We start from the raw sequence: 20,204 nt of genomic DNA, 5'->3' as shown, positions 1-20,204 counted from the left end.
CTGGTTTCTTCAGGTACTGGTTAAACAAAATTAGGGTTTAAAGTGCTGTTAGTTGGCCAAGCACGGTGGCTCACACCTGTTATCCCAGCACTTTGGGAGGCTGAGGCAGGTGGATGACTTGAAGTCAGGAGTTTGAGACCAGCCTGGCCAACATGGTAAAACCCCATCTCTACTAAAAAATACAAAAAAATTAGCCAGGTATAGTGGCATGTACCTGTAATCCCAGCTACTAGGGAAGCTGAGGTGGGAGGATTGCTTGAACCAGGAGGTGGAGGTTGCAGTGGGCCGAGATTGCGCCACTGCATTCCAGCCTGGGCGACAGAGAAAGGCTCTATCTCAAAAAAAATAAAAATAAAAATGATACTCAGAGGAGTATCATTTGGGGAATTTTTTTTTTCTCCTATGAAAGTAGCATGTGTTGTGGGGAATTTAGAAAATTCAAACCAAAAAGGGGGGAAAAATTGGAATACTCTCTAATTTCATTATCCTGTGGTAACTCACCAAAAACATTTTAATGAACATCCTTAAAATTTTTTCATATGCATATTTTTGTAGAAATAAGCTTAACTACTACATAATGTTTCATATACCAAAAGTATCTCCTTGTGATTACAATTTTCTATCACATCAATTTTCATAATCTATTACATGGATGTACTTTAATTCATTTAACCAATATGCTGCTGTCTCAGGTTATTGGACTCTGAGAATTTGCATCTAGAAGAGACACCCCACTGGAGACCCTGAGAACAGGAGCCCACGGTGTGATGGGAGTTCTCTCCCAATGAGGAGAATCACAGTGCCTTTACAGCTGAGTGTGAAATGCATAGGTTATATCAGGTGGAGGATTCTTTGGAACTGTGTTTTCATTTATGGAATGAACAGTCCTATCCTGTGTTAAGAAGCCACAGCGTTTAAACACTAAATCTCTCTTGAGGTGTCTGCCCATCTCACAATGTGTTTATTTAAAAGTGACGTTACTTCAAAGCCATGTTTACCTTAAGATAGACACAGTTAGATAGATATCAAAACAATTAGAACCATGTGTATACACATGGGCTAATATACACTCATATTTCCTAGCTTGTCCACTGAGAGGGCCTGGAGGCAGTAACACACACCCCAGTAGCAACAAGCTGCTAGATCTTGGTTTCTATACCATTCTCCAAAAGAAACCAGAGCTCTTTGAAGAAGTGGCTGATTTTAGGGCTGGGGCAGGGAATATATAAGATGAACCTGGAATATGACAGAAAGAAAGGCTTTACAAAAAGAAAAAAAGATCAGACATGTCAAAGCGACAAAGGTGCCAACCTAAAAGAGCTCCCAGTGGCCAAAGCTGGAACACTTTCAACAGCAAAATAAATAACATAGTCCCAAAGTATAATAAAATAAATATCCATGAGTACATACTGGTCTAAACAAATGACTGAATGGGAGAAAAGAGCCAAATCTCCTGTACAGAACTCTACTTTATGTAGATACTCCCACCTTCCACTCTCTTCCCCCAATTGCTTCCAAAGAGTAGAGTATAGAAAGGAAAGAATAAGTGACTTTACAGTGAAGGAACCTGGCCAACACTACCTTGGCCTGATAGTCAAGGTTAACATCACCAGCGCCAAATCATAGAGATAGCATGTTCCTCCTGAAATGACATCATGAAGGCACTTCACCTCTGTGGTTTTCCTCACAAAATCCATAACTTCATTCTGAAAGAAATATCATGTGAACCAAAATTGAGGAAATATTATTTGGCAATAAAAGTAAATGAAATACTGGTACAATCTATAATGTGGATAAACAATGAAAGCATGCTCAGTGAAAGCAGTCACAAAAGACTACATAATATCTCATTGCATGTGTATGAAATGTCCAGAATAGACAATCTTCTGCCCTAGCCCTAAAAACCATAGAGACAGAAAGTAGATTCGTGGTTGCCTAGGGCAGGGAAGTTTGAGGGGAAACTGAGAATAACCACTAATGGGTAGGGAGTTTCTTTTTATTTATTTATTTTTATTTTTTTCAAGTGGTCAGTCTTATTACTGAAGTTTTTTTTTAGCGGTGATAAAACTGTTGTACAATTATCTCTATAATGAGAATTACAAAATATTGCCAAAAGATTATCAGAGATGACACAATCAAATGGAAAAATATTCCATGCTCATGGATAGGAAAAATCAATATTGTTAAAATGGCCACAGTGCCCAAAGCAATTTATAGATTCAGTGCTATTTCTATCAAATTACCAATGACATTTTTCACAGAATTAGAAAAAAGCTATCCTAAAATTCATATAGAACCAAGAAAGAGCCTGAATAGCCAAAGTAATCCTAAGCAAAAAGAATAAAAGCAGGCATCACACTACCCAACTTCAAACTATACTACAAGACTACAATAACGAAAACAGCATGGTATTGGTACAAAAACAGACCCACAGACCAATGGAACAGAATAAAGAACCTAGAGATAAAGCCGTACATGTACCATTTGATCTTTGACAAAGTTGACAAAAACAAGCAATGGAAAATGGACTCCTTATTCAATAAATGGTGCTGGGATAACTGGCTAGCCATATGCAGAAGATTGAAAGTGGACCCCTTCTTTTCATCATATAAAAAATTAGGCTGGGCGCAGTGGCTCACACCTATAATCCTAGAACTTTGGGAGGCCAAGGCAGACAAATCACTTAAGGCCAGGAGTTCGAGACCAGCCTGACCAACATAGTGAAACACCATCTCTACTAAAAATACAAAAAATAGCCAGGCATAGTGGCGCATGCCTGTAATCCCAGCTACTCGGGAGGCTGAGGCATGAGAACTGCTTGAACCCAGGAGGTAGAGGCTGCAGTGAGCCGAGATTGCACCACTGCACTCCATCCTGGGGGACAGAGTGAGACCCTGTCTCAAAAAAAAAAAAAAACCCTAAAAGAAAACCTAGGAAATGCCTTTCTGGACATAGGCCCTGGGAAAAATTTCATGATGAAGACTCCAAAAGCAATTGCAACAAAAACAAAAATTGACAAATGGGACTTGATGAAACTAAAGAGCCCCTGCACAGCAAAAGAAATTATTAACAGAGAAAACAGACACCTACAGAATGGGAGAATATATTTGCAATATACATCCAACAAAGGTCTAATATCCAAATTCTATAAGGAACTTAAGTCAACAAGTAAAAAACAAATCACCCCATTAAAAAACAGGCAAAGGACATGAACAGACACTTCAAAAGAAGATATACACATGGCCAAGAAGCACATGAAAAAATACTCAACAGCTTACTAATCATTAGTAAAATGCATATCAAAACCACAATGAGGCTGGGCACAGTGGCTTACGCCTGTAATCCCAGCACTTTGGGAGGCCGAGGTGGGCAGATCATGAGGTCAGGAGATCGAGACCATCCTGGCTAACACAGTGAAACCCGTCTTTACTAAAAATACAAAAAAATTAGCCGGGCATGGTGGCAGGCACCTGTAGTACCAGCTACTCGGGAGGCTGAGGCAGGAGAATGGCATCAAACCCAGGAGGTGGAGGTTGCAGTGAGCCGAGATCGTGCCACTGCACTCCAGCCTGGGTGACAGAGCAAGACTCCGTCTCAAAAAAAAAAAAAAAAAAAAAAAGCCACAATGAGATACCATCTCACACCATCAGGATGGCTATTATTAAAAAGTCCAAAAAATAACAGATAGTAGCAAGGTTATGGAGTAAAGAGAATACTTATGCTGATGGGAGTGTAAATTAGTTCAGCGTCTGTGGAAAGCAGTTTGGAGATTTCTCAAAGAACTTAAAACAGAATTACAATTTGACCCAGCAATCTCATTACTGGGTATACACCCAAAGAAATATAAATTGTTCTACCATAAAGACACATGCATGCATATGTTCATCACAGCACTATTTACAGTAGCAAAGACACGGAATCAACCTAAATGCCCATGAACTGGATAATGAAAATGTGGTACATGTACACCATGGAATACTACACAGCCATAAATAAGAATGAAATCATGTCCCCAGAAGTAACATGAATGGAGCTGGAGGCCATTATCCTAAGTGAATTAAGGCAGGAGCAGAAAATCAAATACTCCATGTTCTCACTTATAAGTGGGAGCTAAACACTGAGTACACATGGACACTAAGAAGGAAACAACAGACACCAGGGCCTCCTTGAGGGTAGAGGGTGGGAAGAGAGAGAATCAAAAAACTATGTATCAGGTACCATGCCTATTACCTGGGTGACAAAATAATCTGTACACCAAACCCCCACAGCACGTAGTTTACCCATGTAACAAACCTGCACATGTACCCCCAAACCTAAAATAAAATTTAGAAAGAAAAAAAAATAAAATAAGAATTATACTGGATAACGTTTAAAAAGTTAAACATATATCACAGCAATTTCACTCCTAAGAATGTGCCCAAGATAAATGAATGAATATATCCATGAAAGCTTCTACAACGTCATAGTGAAACTACCATTGCAAAATTATAACTGAGACAGCGAAAGAGATCTGACCTAACCAACTCCATCTTGCTTCTAACCTCCAAGCTGTCCTTGTTCATTCCTGGGCATAGGGCAAACTAACTTTGCGAGGAACTTAATTTAGAGTTTAAAACAAAGATGATGTAATCCCAGCATTTTGGGAGGCCGAGGCGGGCGGATCACGAGGTCAGGAGGTCGAGACCATCCTGGCTAATATGGTGAAACCCCGTCTCTACTAAAAATACAAAAAAAAAAAAAAAAAATTAGCCAGGTGTGGTGGCGGGCACCTGTAGTCCCAGCTACTTGGCAGGCTGAGGCGGGAAAAATGGCGTGAACCCGGGAGGTGGAGCTTGCAGAGCCAAGATCGCGCCACTGTACTCCAGCCTGGGCAACAGAACGAGACTCTGTCTCAAAAAATAAATAAATAAATAAATAAAAATAAGGAGACATCCTTCTTGCCTAGGGACTAGATTGCCTTTGTAGGACTAATAAATTAGCCAAAAGATTAGAAATTATGGTTTAGGAGTCACACAGCTGGAGGCTACAGGATTCTGACCTCTCTAAACTGTTCCCAAGAGATATTTTGCACACCCTGCACTTGATGGATCAGCTGGCACCACCCAGATACATCAACTGGCTCATCTGATCTTGTAGCCCCCACACAAAAATTGACTTAACCCAAGAAGACAGCTTCAACTCCCTATGATTTCATCTCTGAACCAACCAATTAGTACTCCCAACTCGCTGGTCCCCCTACCCACCAAATTATCCTTAAAAACTCTGACCCCCAAATGCTCTGGGAGACTGATTTGAGTAATAAAAAAATTCTGGTCTCCTGCACAGCTGGCTCTGTGTAAATTACTCTTTCTCTATTGCAATTCCCCTGTCTTGATAAATTGGCTCTGTGTAGGCAGCAGGCAAGGTAAACCCAATGGGCAATTACAATAGCAACTCTTTTCATCACAGCCCCTAACTAGAAGCAACCCAGATGTCAATCAGTTGGTGAATAAACAAATTGTGATATATCTTTTAAAAAAGAAAATGTTCTACAATTGATGGTGGCAATGGTTGCACAGCTCTGTGAATATACTTAAAACCATTGAATTGTACACCTTAAATGGGTGAATTCTGTTATGTAAATTCTATCGCAATAAAATTATTAAAAAGAAAACAAAACAAGGCGCATTCAACAAAGTACCTGACCAGTACTGATATAGGAAGTAAAAAGAAATTACTTAGGTAGATAGTGAGGGTAAGGAAGTCCTTGGTAAGGTTTTCCTTTTAATGAAAAGCTGCCACAAAACAAAGAATAGCCTGTAAAAATCAAGCTGCAGACACAGATAAGCAAGCTGGAAGCTTGCATGGGTGAATGCTGGCAGCTGTACCAATAGGAAAAGGCTATGTGGGGGTTAGGCATGTTCAACATGGCAGCTCCATCTTCCCTCTTCTTTGCCAACCATGTGTACAGTAAGGAGCAGACAACATGGCGCCAGCCAGGTAGAAAACACATTTGCATAATAAAAAGATTAGGGTGGGTGGACAGCTTCTTTGTGTGCTATGTAAACATCACACCTGGTCCAACCAATCTTTGGGTCCTATAGACACTGCCTCCTCAAGCCAGTCTATAAAATCTTGTGCACTCAGCTGTGGACCAGAAGTCCCACTCAGGCACCCCTCTCTCTGCAGGAGGGAGAGCTATACTCCTTTCTCTTACTTTTGCCTATTGAACCTCTGCTCCTAAAACCACTCCTTGTGTGTCTATGTCTTCAATTTCCTTGGCATGAGACAACCAACCTCAGGTATTTCCCCAGACAAATGATGTCCACGCCACTTCAGTACTAAACAAAACTGTCAAGGTCATTATACACAAGTCTTAGAAATTGTTACAGACAAGGGGAGACTGAAGAGACATGAAAATTAAATGTAATGTAGTGTCCTGGATGGGATCCTAGAACAGAAAAAGGATATTAGGAAAAATCTAGTGAACTATTAATAAAATGTGCCTGGTTACTAATGCACAAATGTGAGTTCCTTAACTGTTATAAATGTACCACACAGTAATGCACCCAGGCCTGTCTGACTCTACAGTTCGTTCTTTTAGCCACCAAAGCACACTGCCTCTCTATAACCCTAATTATGGAAGCTGAGCCTGCCCTCATGTTGGAGGCTTATCTCTGTCTCATCCAGGCCCGCTACTGAGATCCCAGGAGGCCTCACCAAAAAGCTGCATGAGTTAATAAAGGAAACATCACTTCCTCCATAGCTCTGTCTAAAGCAGAATCAAAGTATCTGAGAACCTCGTTATGACTCTCTTCTGTTTCAGTATAATGAGGTGACTGAAGCATGGAGTGGGCATTCAAATGTTGGTTAAATAAGTAAATGAATTAGCTTCTGAAGGCATTAAATTGCTCTTTTCTTCAAACACTTAAAAAGTTAGAATAAGAACACTTTAAAAGTTCTAAAACTCTTTTTAGAACTCTGCTTTCTAAAAGACCTCTAAGTTTGAAAAATCAGTCCCTATGATCTGATACAGATTAGCTTGAAGGGGGAAGAAAAACTTTTTCAGGTGATGTTTGTCTGCTAAAAGGACACTGGTCTTTCTAAGAAAGAAGCAGAATGAGTTTATTTTTAAAGTGAACTTGATGGGGGGAAGGAGAAGCAAAGGCATATAAACAATATAGCAATGACGCAAGACATAGACAAGACTGACCAATGGAAAGAGGTATTTGCTCTCAAATGTGCTAGGAGGGGGCTGGGGGAAGTCTACCCTGACCATTAGGATCTTCAGGGCAGGCCAGCAGGCAGTCTAATATAGTGGTAAGTGCTCCCAGGCAGGAGTCCCAAGACGGGAGTTTTCTTTGCAGCTCCAGCTTTAACCAGAGTGCAATCTTTCCACTGCTGGAAACTTAGTTGCCCTATGAGATAAAACTAAACGCTTTTCCTGGGTCCTTACCAATTCCCATGTTTTAGAAATCTGAAAGAACTAGAGATAAGCCTCAAATAACCTTGAGGCCGATAGTGTATTTCCTCCCCCACTCACACTATGTCTAGGCTGAAGTTATCAAGAAATAAAACTAGGCCGGGCGCGGTGGCTCACGCCTGTAATCCCAGCACTTTGCGAGGCCAAGGCGGGCGGATCGCGAGGTCAGGAGATCAAGACCACGGTGAAACCCCGCCTCTACCAAAAATACAAAAAATTAGCCGGGGGCAGTGGCGGGCGCCTGCAGTCCCACCTACTCGGGTGGCTGAGGCAGGAGAATGGCGTGAACCCGGGAGGCGGAGCTTGCAGTGAGCTGAGATCGCACCACTGCACTCCAGCCTGGACGACGGAGCGAGACTCCGTCTCAAAAAAAAAAAAAGAAAAAGGAAATAAAACTATAGTCAACCCTTGTGTATGTAAGGTTCCAGGACTCCCGTGTATTCCAAAATCCACGCATACTCAGGTCCTCCAGTAAGCCCTGAAGAATCTGGGTATATGAAAAGCCAATTCTCCCTCCATAGGTTTCATATCCTGAAAATCCCGTTTCTCCATCCACATTTGGTTGAAAAAAATCCGGGGATATGTGAACCCACGCAGTTCACACCCATGCTGTTCAAGAATCAAGTATAGCTTGTGTTTTCATGCCTTTCCTTCTCAGTGACAAAGGAGCAGTTCAACAGCTAGGCAGTAAGAAGACAGAGGGCACGGGGCATAATTAGGCCTGCATAGCTTTCAGATTGATAGATACCAAAACGCACTTTAAACTTATAATTGGACCAAGTCATACTATGCTAGCTTCAACAGCTTGCACTTCACCAATTCATATACCCTATTTTTGTTTTTCCTAGGAAACCACAAAGATCTAAAAGGACACCAAAAAAAAAAAAAAAACAAAAACACGAAACCTGACTTCACTTATTTTCCCCCAGATATTGGTGCTGCAAATTTATTTTAAATGGAGGCAGGCTGGCTTTTTACTAAAAGATGAAGAAAAGGAACCAATTAAAATAGAAACTCCTTCCCAGGTAGAATCAGAAATAAAGCAGGTAAGGTTTTGTGCCTCACTAGAGCAAGGGGGTCGGGGAGGGTGTGGGGGAGGGGTGCACTGGAGGAGGTGGAGATTTGGGAGGTGTTTAACTCTTGTGCTAAGAGAACTCAGGTAAACCTTAACATTATTTCTTAACTATTAAACCAGGATGATGAGTTTGATTATCCTAAACTGCAAAACTGAACTCAGATTTTTTCCTTCTGTCACCCACATTTTCAACACTTGCAGCCTCATTTAACGTCAACTTACATTCCTTCATCTGTGGATGCTTTGCTCTCTGGCTTGGTTCTTTTGGATAATAATGCCAAGGTCCTACCCATCACAGGAATCGTGATTGGAATCCACCAGCCCAGCACCCCGTACTCTGGTGCCCCAAGTGATTACATGTGAGCCTCCCAGAAAGAACAAATATTGCTCTTGCCACTCCTCTCCAATGCTGACAGGACTGAGTCCTGGGGCAAGTGGATCCGGGAATTGCATTGCAGACAATTTCGCAGTAATTCCCTGTCTGGAGAAGCACACCAGTTAACACTAGACTGTCACAGCCCTAGGAGAGGTAAGAACAACAAAGCCCACATTACCACGATGTCTTCTGGTGGCAAGAAATCTTTCTCCCACCACCATCCCCTTCCTCCCGGAATCCCTTGCCCCTTCCCGGGTATCTCTTCTGCTCTCACTTGACCACCTTACCCTGCTTACTCATAACCTCACCTTGCACAGTGCCAACACGGCCTCTCAAGACTCACTCTGATTTTTTTTAGTTCTCATGCCCCTATATAACTCAGTGTTTCAGAATCCCCTAGTTTATTTTTATTTATTTTTTAAGACAGGGTCTTGCTGTTGCCCAGGCTGGAGTATAGTGGTGTGAACAGGCTTACTGTAGCCTCAATCTCCCAGGCTTAAGTGATCCTTCCACCTCAGCCTCCCAAGTAGCTGGGACCACAGGTGCGCATAACCATGCCTGGATATTTTAATTTTTGTACACACAAAAGGACTCACTACGTTGTCCAGGCTGGTCTCGAATTCCTGGCCCCAAGCAATCCTTCTGTCTCGATCTTACAAAGTGCTGGGATTACAGATGTCAGCCACTATGCCAAGCCCAAGCTAAACTAAACTAAACATTTTTCAAGTCAAGGTCAGTAATTTACTTGTCTTTGAACTCTCAGAGCCTGGTTCATAAAATGTAAAAACTGAATAAATGAACAACCTTATTTACAGTGAGGTATTAGTGATCAAATCTATGATCTCTTTAAGGAGTTTCTGCTTTTTATTTTTATGTATTTTTTCTTTTCTTTCTTTTTTTTTTTTTTTTGAGACAGCCACCCAGGCTGGAGTGCTGTGGCACAATCCCAGCTCATTGCAACCTCTGCCTCCCAGGTTCAAGCAATTCTAATGCCTCAGCTTCCCGAGTAGCTGGGATTACAGGCACACGCCACCATGCCTGGCTAATTTTTTATATTTTTAGTAGAGATGGGGTTTCCTCATGTTGCTCAGGCTGGTCTCCATCTCCTGAACTCAGGCAATCCGTCCACCTCAGCCTCCCAAAGTGCTAGGATTACAGGCATGAACCAATGCACCTGGCAGTTTCTGCTTTTTAAAAGAGACCTGCAAGAAGAGGGCAAGGTTTACATCAAAGGAATAAATGTCTAATAGTAGAATTCCAAGTATTAGACACCTAAGTGAAGAAGCTGAACGTGGGCAGGACTTAGCCTGCATCCTTGGCTTCACACTTCACATCACCAAAAAGGAAACCCACTTATATTTTTTCCCTATGTATAGCTTCAGCCTTTTCTGTTACAGCCCTAAGTGCAATGCTGTTTTGTTTGTTTGTTTGTTTTCAGAACTCTACATAGACAATCTGTGCCTTGGCAGATTCTGTTTGAATTGTAAATTAAAATATGATAGCATGGAGAATAGCATGCAAGGTTGGAGATTAGGAGACAGGAGTCTGTGTACTGTTCTGTTAGGGTTAATATCATGTGGCATACTTTTCATAATGATGCAAGTATAAGCCCCATATAGTTCAAAGCAAGTGACCCCACACCATCTTCAAAATCTGGGACTCTGTCATAGTCTAAATTTATCGGATTTGCCCCAACTAATTGAGCACAATGAGATTATTAATCCTACAGCACTCGTTTCATCTGCATTGCCATGTTTTAAATGAGATTACGCTTATTTTATACATAAAGCATACTATCATACATATTTTTATACTTAATGTACTGGTAAATCAATTCCTTATACATTCTTTCACTTGACCCACAGAGGCAGTATTATTCCTACATTACATGAGTGATATGGTGCCAAGGAGATTGTTGCCTTACCCAGGGTTACAAGGCTACATGGAGTCAGTCAGAAATAAGATACTGGATTTTAGGCCAATGTTTTACCAACAGATTAGACCTATATGTTATGAGTGAATATTCCAACACACTAGAACAAATATTAGATAAAATAGATTCCCAAGATTATACCTAACTCAACTAGGAATCTTATTTTTATGTCACTGATACTCTGAAGATGCCTCATTCCTATTTCTCAGAGATAAAATTTTTACATTTTCTATAATGGTCTTCTGAAATTCAGGGTAAAGAAATCACACAAAGATGAAAATATAAAGATAGTTACACTTCTTTAGTAAGCTTTTGAAGTCAACTTATTTCCAAACTAATGTGAGCAATGCTGATTCCCTCTCTGCCTTACTGAACGACATCTCTAAACTTAAACATATCCAAAGGATGGCCATTATTGTTTACTTAACAGGAAAAATTTAAAAATACATGTGGTGACCATTTCCCCTTACTTTACAAAGGGAAACCAATATAGTAACACAACTGTAAATAGCATATCTGGCCTTTTCTAAATCCAGTATATTAGAATATTCACTTCTATCATAATGGTCTAAAAGGTATGAGATAGTTTTAAATCTCTGTAGTAATACCAGTTACCTGACAAAGCTAGCTCCAAAGTGAATTTAAGTAGGCTTTAAATGTGGATCTAGGGACATTCTATACATGTCTACTTTAAGAAATATATGGGATGTCTGTACCTCTACGCCAGGAAGATGCAATAAGATTCTTAAGTATCTATATTTTTGTAAAATATTCCAACTCTTAAATGTCAAAACAGAAAAGACGACACTTTCAGTATTAAGGAGATATATATATATATTTTTTTTGAGACAAGGTCTCGTTCTCTCACCCGGGCTGGAGTGCAGTTGACGTGATCACAGCTCCCTGCAGCCGTGACATCCTGGGCTCAAGTGATTCTCCCGCCTCGGTCTCCCAAGTAGCTGGGACTAGAGGTGCACACCTAGCTAATATTTGTGTTTTTTTGTAGAGATGGGGTTTCACCATGTTGCCCAGGCTGGTCTTGAATTCCTGTGCTCAAACGATCTATCTGCCTTAGCCTCCCAAAGCGCTGGGACTACAGTAGGCATGAGCCACTGCAGCCAGCCAAGGACACATATATATTTTAAGATATATCCTTTAAAGTTAAGAAAAATTGAGAAAAGAAAAAAAATCACAATAATCAGACGCCATGGTTCTCAAACTGTGCACCAAGGCAACTCCAAGCCACTGTAACAAACTCACATAGACACAAAGTGAACTATTAGCTTGTGGTCAGTTTTCAACACATCATCATGCTACATTCCATTTAATGATGTCATGTTTACAAAGCTGGCTGGATTTTCAGTGGCTGTGGTGATTAAAAACATGTATGGTACAAAAATCAGCATGAAACAAAATGAAGATGGCAGTGATTTGATAAGATACAGTGCTCAACAGATGCATATATCCCATTCATAGTTTAAGAATGAAAAGAATGAATTTTTTCATTTACATATAATATTTTTTCAAATGGCTATGTTGTTAGCACATTTTTAAGTTGTTTCATAACTATTAATAAATGGAACTGTTACTTATTTTGGCCTAGGGACACTACTAAAATTACTAAGGGAACTGTCAAAGGAGAAAGTTTGGGAACCTCTATAATAAATTCACATCAGGTACTCTAGCAGCCTGACCAGAAAAAGAAAACACAAGTAAAAAATGCCATTCAAAAATGTATCTTATTCAGTGATGAATCTTTAAGTTTCTCTTTAAGCAAAATCTAACAGAAAATAGGCCAGGACAGCAGCATAAGCATTAAATTAAGTAAATGAATTATCTAAGCCATCTCATTTCTTTAAAAAATCTCTGGGTACTGGCCAGGCACAGTGGCTCAAGCCTGTAATCCCAGCACTTTGGAAGGCTGAGACAGGTAGATCACTTGAGACCAGGAGTTTGAGACCAGCTTGGCCAACATGGCGAAACCCCATCTCTACCAAAAATACAAAAATTAGCCAGGAGTGGTGGCGTGCACCTGTAGTTCCAGCTACTTGGGAGACTGAGGCAGGAGAATCGCTTGAACCTGGGAGGTGGAAGCTGCAGTAAGCTGGGATCACACCACTGCACTCCAGCCTGGGCAACAGAGCAAGACTCCATCTGAAAAAAACAAAAAAACCCTGGGTACTTATTGCCAACTTTTCGGAAATCTCAACCGTGTGCTATATGGCGAATTCAGTCACTAAGAAATCATGTTATTCTAATTCTTGAGTCTGAGTAATAGGAATATTGGGGTGTGCTAATTGCATTATTCTACTTTTGTGTATGCTTGAGCATTTTCTTTTTTCTTTTTTTTTTTTTTAAGATGGAGTCTCGCTCTGTCGCCCAGGCTGGAGTGCAGTGGCACAATCTCAGCTCACTGCAAGCTCCGCCTCCCGGGTTCACGCCATTCTCCTGCCTCAGCCTCCCAAGTAGCTGGGACTACAGGCGCCCGCCACCACGCCCGGCTAATATTTTGTATTTTTAGTAGAGACGGGGTTTCACCGGGTTAGCCAGGATGGTCTCGATCTCCTGACCTCGTGATCCACCCGCCTTGGCCTCCCAAAGTGCTGGGATTACAGGTGTGAGCCACCTTGCCCAGCCTGCTTGAGCATTTTCACAATTTTAAAAAGGTCGTTGAACACCTAATAGTAATGATATACATAATTCTTGGTACTCTCCCATAAGCAAAATAAGCACTATAAATAAGCAGTTCAATCTATTATATCCTCACTACTACTTATGATAAAATAGAAGTTGTTTTCCAAAAGAATCAAAAGATGAGATTTTCTTACTTAGCCAGATACATTTTTAGTCCACTGAAACTTTCTTCTTATTCAGAGTATCAATCATCCTAATGCAATTAGATAAAGACATCTTGACAAAAGGTTCGTGTTTTCCACACCATTTATGTAGCCAAATTAAGTGGGAATTTTAAAAAGTTTTCTCTAATAATGTTATTTTTAAAAAAAGAATGTTTTGGCAGGTTTCATATTGCCTAAAAGAACAGTAATATATACATATGGAATGGCATTCTGAAATATAAAAAAAGGATTTAATGGTTAGAATTTGACACACTACTTGAAAACAGTGAGGTTAACAAGATTCCTAGCTGCTTTTCTTATAATATAATCTATATAAATTCATTAGAATAACTCACTAATAATCTACCAAAAAAACAAAAAGCAAAAACAAAAACAGCTGTGTGGTGTTTAATATAGCTTTTGATAAAAGGAGTATTAAGAGACAGAATGTCAGTTTTGAAATATAGGAGTTCGAGATTAGAAACCTAATACTTTTGTTATGAATTATGCTAAAACGGTAAAAAAATTTTCAAAATATAGTTGTCTCAAATACAGTCTTCTCAGATAGCAGAAGGCCAGGCAAGGGCACTGACTTGAAGGGAAACAAACCACAGTAATATGACTGCCTGAAAGTAACTATGGAATTCAGTTTCTCAAAGTGATTATTTCTTCTAATCTTCATATTGATGACTCACTAGTACATTTACTTTGATGGGTTTAATCAACTCTGATAACAATAGTTCCAAACAATTAAAAGGACCTGATTTATGTATTAAATAAAGGTTAATTTGTTCTTGAGAAATTGACAAAAGATTTGGTCAAATGTAAATGAATATGCAATAAGTCACATAAGTCTGTGTGTATATACATATATATGACTTTAATTTTATAAGTGCATGTGTATACGCACACCTTTAGCTCATCATTTAAATAAAAAGCTATCCAATGTTTTATGTCCATTATGTCCCCCGTTAACACTGAGCAAAATGTTAACCCCTACTATATATGCAAGGGAAATAAAGTAAGTTGTTATATAGAAACCCTTGACACTATATGCAATTTCTTATGTCCCATATTCTGATAATATCTGTCCTCTTGGCTCTTACTTCTTGGACTTTCTCATAAACACGGAAGCTTCATGACAAATTGTGTAAATCATCATTTCCTCCTTTATGAAGTATATTGAAGACAAAAGGGATTAAAGTCATTTCACATTTAGCAAAGCTATTTTATGGCAACATTGTTACAACACAAAATAGACATTGCAGTTTACAATTAACAATTACACAGTGATTTCATAACAATACTACTTACTCCAATTAACAAAATATTTCTTTATAAAAAATATGTTCAAAGGAGGTTTACATTCACTTCTTCGTTTAATATCAAGGTTGTAACAATGGTCTTAGGAGATGCAAAGACAAAAAACTACTTACCTTAAAAATCTGTATTCTTGAAGATATATACTCCACTTGAATAAGATACTGCTCAAGGTTTAGGCTTCCTGGACAACTCAGAGGATTTTGTAGTTGTACTTCATATACTCAATAAATAGCCAAATTTCCTGAACTCTCATAATTTTGCTAACCAAGGGCCCTTAACAAAGTTAAAAGACACCACAAGGTTCAAAAGTGAACAAATATGTTGTTTTTGTTTTAAGACGGAGTCTCATTCTTGTCACCTAGGCTGGAGTGCAGTGGCGCAATCTCTGCTCACTGCAACCTCCATCTCCTGGGTTTAAGTGATTCTCACACCTCAGCCTTCTGAGTACAGGCGCGCGCCACCAAGCCCAACTAATTTTTACATTTTTAGTAGAAATGGGGTTTCACCATGTTGGCCACACTGGTCTCAAACTCCTGACCTCAAGAGATCTGCCCGCCTCAGCCTCCCAAAGTGCTGGGATTACAGGCATGTGCCACCGTGCCTGGTCACAAATATGTTAATGAGCCAATTAAGATGGTGCTGCTCAAATGATTCTAATTCAGGAAACTTAGGTTGCAGCTAGGTAATCTCTAGTTCTCTAAATAATAATACCCAAATGACAGGATTTATGTGTTGATGCAATAATAGCTCAGTCTGTTTCATGACCTAGCTAGAGTCAGAATTGGAGCAGTGGCTATAGCACAGGGGTGGCTTTCTCCTCTCTGAAGGAAAAGTGAAGAAGTAGCAGGAAAGAGGTTGAAAGAACAGCCTACACAGTTGTTGCCCAGATCTCAAAATTAGCAACAAGTATGTCAGCTGTCCTAATTATTACCAAACAGGTCCTGGGAGTGTCTGACACACGACATAATATAGGTGCAATCAGTTCCAGAATCTGGTTCCTGGATCTGAACTAATTTAGCTATAAGACCTTCAGCAAGACCATCTCTATGGCCTGCATCTCTCTCCTATAGGTTTGACAAAGATTCACCTATAAGTTTGATGAAGACAGGCTAGGTATGGCCCTCAATAAGAATTTATTCTGACTGGGAGATTTAAAATTGTAAATGCTTGCCAGGCGTGGTGGCTCACGCCTGTAATCCCAGCACTCTGGGAGGCCGAGGCGGGCGGATCATGAGGTCAGGAGATCGAGACCATCCTGTCTAACACAGTGAAACCCCGTCTCTACTAAAAAGTACAAAAAAATTAGCCGGGCGTAGTGGCGGGCGCCTGTAGTCCCAGCTACTCGGGAGACTGAGGCAGGAGAATGGCGTGAACCCGGGAAGCAGAGCTTGCAGTGAGCCGAGATTGTGCCACTGCACTTGGGGACAGAGCGAGACTCTGTCTTAAAAACAAAACAAAACAAAACTGTAAATGCTTGAGTTCTACCTCCTCCAGATTCTCATTTTATTTAATTGGACATCTGGTGATTGTATTTTTTAACTCCTCAGGTTATGTAATAATACGCATCCAGTGTTGAGGAACACTGACAAAAAGGTTAGAGTTCAGTGAGACACTGAGGCCTCTTCAGTACATAAAAATAGGGTTGGAAGTTAGCATCTTGACACTATTTGGGGGATTCTACATCTCTTCACTTGCCATTAAGTGAAAAACGTTCAGAAATTTAAGAGTCAACAATGCCACCATTACTGCTGTCAAAGTCCTTCAGTGATTAAAAAGATACCAAAAAGATACCCTGATCCCTTGATCATCTGGTGGTGTTAAACTACTTCAGTAAGAACAAAAGATGTGCTTTCCAAGAGTGGAGACATCCAACTTGTATTCAGTTCCCCATTACATTCTGGATTTGGGTCAATGAAAGAAGCATCCATTGGGGTGATAGCTAAGGCGTGTCCTCGCCACGTATCAATGAGATTTCTGGAGGGGAGTAGTGTGGGAAAGTGGTTATAACATTGCGCAAGCAGATGTCAGAGAATTTCTGAAAGACAGGGCTATCTCTAGAAACTCACTGTAAGTAAGGAGACAATTAACACTTTTGAAGCCCATTTATCCCTGATGGTCAATTACACACTAAGAACTTCCTTTTAAGATTTGCCCTGAAGGGCCCTAGAGCATTACCTCTTCCATGCAGAGAATCAGAAAGCTTGGATTCTAGCTCTAGCTCCCAACAATTAGCTGTATGTAATTGATGATGGGTGACTTCATTAGTGTCAAAGCCAAAGCATATTCTCTGTCAGCTTTTCAAAAAAACACGCAGTAAAGACAGATTCCTACCAGGAAAACTTTGATGGGTGTTTTTCAAGTGTCATCTCACAGCAGAAGATGCCCCAAGTGGTCAAACCTTGCCAACAGCTTCAAAAAAAGGTAACTAGGATTTAACTTTACGGTACATTTTGATGTTTCCCTTTGTGTCATATCTGATGATGAAAGAACCTTAAAAAAAAAAAAAAAAAAAACACTATCCAGCTTCTCCATTCTGTCTACTGCTTTGCTTTCTCTTGTTTATAAAATACAAATGTATAGCTGGATTTGATGCTGAAAATTTAATACAGTTACCTCATGTCACAGATAAAGAACAGAAATGACTTGACCAAGTTCACATTGTTGTTTAATGGCAGGAAAAGCACTAAAGATGGATAGTCCTGCCTTCCTAATTTGAATGCCCTTATTCTCTACAGGTTAGGGTCAAGTTATTCAGTAAAACAGGCTATCAGGAGGTTAAGCCCAAACAGTGAGGAAACAAACTTTTATGATGCTTGTTTGACTAAATGCATGCAGTTTACCTCAAGATTAAGGGATTTAAAAAAGGTTGGAAAACAGTGTAACCCTATCTCCTGGATATATCTACAGACTTGTATTTAGGAATTATGCCAGGCTGTTATTTCTAACAGAGCTGATGATCATAGATGCGGCCTTTAAGGCAGGACTGGGTATTTGGTTCTTAAAAATGATTCTGTGCCTGCCAATCTTAGGAATAAATAATGCTTTCAATGATCTACATTCTCTGTCTACCTAAAAAGTACAAAGAAAAAGAATATATTTAATCAAAGAGAGATGTGTCCCAGGTAGATGGTAAGCAACGGGAATAAAGTCATGATATGTCCAGAATAACCAATGATGAATGTTATTAGCCAGGTAGCCACCATTCTAGTCTTAGTAAAATAAGCATCCCATAAATGTTTATATAATTTTAGGTGTCAGAATACACATAAGGATAATCTGGACTAAGGAAACCTGAAATTTAATTCTGAAATTAATTAAGTAACCATGCCTAAGGTGAGCTTGTTTTCTTAACTGTAAAATGGAAGTGCAACCTTTAACTTTCCTCAGTGGCTCAGATGAAATACTGTGAAGGTACAGAGTAATGCTATATGGCACAAAGCAAAAAGTGCTGTGCAAAAGAAGACAGTGTGCTAAATATTAGGAAATTTCTGAGTTCCAGAAAATTTAGATTTTTAAGAAACTATGTCATGTCAAGATGTGCTTTGGAGTAACAATGTTCCCAATATTATATTAAGTATATACTAAGTATATATTAGGAGGGATTATATAAAAGGTGTTCAAAAAACAAATATCAGGAAAACGCTAAATTAAGCAGAATTTAACAATTGTTTTTAACTTCAGAATTTCTCAGAGCTTTGAATATTATATACCATGAATCTCCAAGAAAGTACAAGTGAGCTTATGTTCCCCAAACTTATATGACCACCTAAACCTTTTTACATGGACCTTCTCAGTGGAGCAGTGTTCCATAGAACACACATTCTTACTATCTATTTTTCCAAAATTCCTACTGTTTGCTTCAACACAAAATCATAAGACACTGTGGCTAGAAATTTTTTTTCATATAAACATAAACGTGTACTGACACATGTTGGTAAGCATTTTATAGGTTGTCTATTCTAGCTTTCAAATAACATGACTCTAAATCTGTAAAGACCAGATCACTAACATAGCCTCTTTCCAGAAGGCCATAATGAGTACCTCCTCATCAGGACAGAGAATGTACCCTTTAAGTTTTGTAGGAGTCAAGTACCCCTTTGTCTTGGGGACAGATTTCTGTTAAAACAGACAGAAACTCTTCCCTTGCTGGTCCAGCAGCAGTTTTCTTGTTCCCTGGACCAGCCAGAATAAAAAGATGACTTCTGCCACGCATCATTTTGTTGTTTGTCTAACACTGAATCCCAAATAAAATTTCATACCTGATTAATAGATTTGACCTTTTAAACTAGAAAAGCAGCAGCAACCTGAGATGGCATTGTTAAGAGAAAAATATGGTAACATTCTTAGCTAAAATACTGAGAGAAACGGAGAGTTTAAGTCTACTACTGTCTACAGTACTTATGTGAATGTTATAAAAGACCTGTTAGAAACTGGTGGTGATGGCACTAAGTCCTGCACCAGTTCTTAAATCCTCTCTTATAGCTAGTAGAAAGGATTACAAAGTTTGGCAAACATCTTGCATGTATCAAGACTGTTCACAGGTGTCTGAGCAATGAATAATATGTCTATAGATTAGATTTAAGAGCTCACTTTACAACTGTTTACTAGATGATATAAACATTTTTCCTCTCCCATTTTTAAGCTGTAGGTATGCATCATGGCTTCTGTGATCTCAGAACTGTTTCTCTGACCAGCAAAAGAAGAGATGAAAATGCTCCTCTTGACCTCTATCTGCACTACACCAGAAACGTCATTGAGCCAGTTTCTTCTAAGGAGATAACAGAAACTTTCTATGCAAGGCTGTGGGGGGCTGGTAATATAAGGCTAGGAGGATAAAGCTCCTTACTAATAAACAAGCTGACACTGAATAACATGGCATCTATGTGGAACATGGTTTGAAAACATTTTAAGACCATTCATAGACATCTGAGACCACTCATAGTTTCTTCCTCCCAAGGCTGTGAAATAAAATTCAAAAGTACATCAACAAATTCCTGGTGCTTTTCCATCTTATGGTAGCTTACATTTTATACCCTCAGTGTCCTTCAAAAGTGGCTGGAATAGCCCACCTATACCTTTATCTGATATGTTCATCTCTTTTTCACCCTTTGGAGAAATAAGATTACTTATAAGAAAACTGATTCTCCAAAAAGTATATATACGTAGTAAGTAACACTGGTAAATAATGGGTGTTTCTA

At 39.5% G+C, this 20,204-nt stretch overlaps 1 long non-coding RNA gene across 1 annotated transcript; it reads left to right on the top strand.

Annotated features, from left to right (window-relative positions):
- Positions 1 to 6,952: 6,952 nt before the first annotated feature.
- Positions 6,953 to 19,989, top strand: LOC109026353 (uncharacterized). Its single transcript, XR_002005371.4, has 4 exons — positions 6,953 to 7,204; positions 8,311 to 8,508; positions 8,739 to 9,066; positions 19,649 to 19,989. It is a non-coding gene; the product is annotated as an uncharacterized lncRNA (long non-coding RNA).
- The last annotated feature ends 215 nt before the right edge of the window (positions 19,990 to 20,204 follow it).

The sequence above is a fragment of the Gorilla gorilla genome, chromosome 2 (genome assembly GCF_029281585.2).
Source record: "Gorilla gorilla gorilla isolate KB3781 chromosome 2, NHGRI_mGorGor1-v2.1_pri, whole genome shotgun sequence".
Classification (NCBI taxonomy): Eukaryota; Metazoa; Chordata; class Mammalia; order Primates; family Hominidae; genus Gorilla; species Gorilla gorilla.
This window is presented reverse-complemented; position numbering and strand designations above follow the sequence as displayed.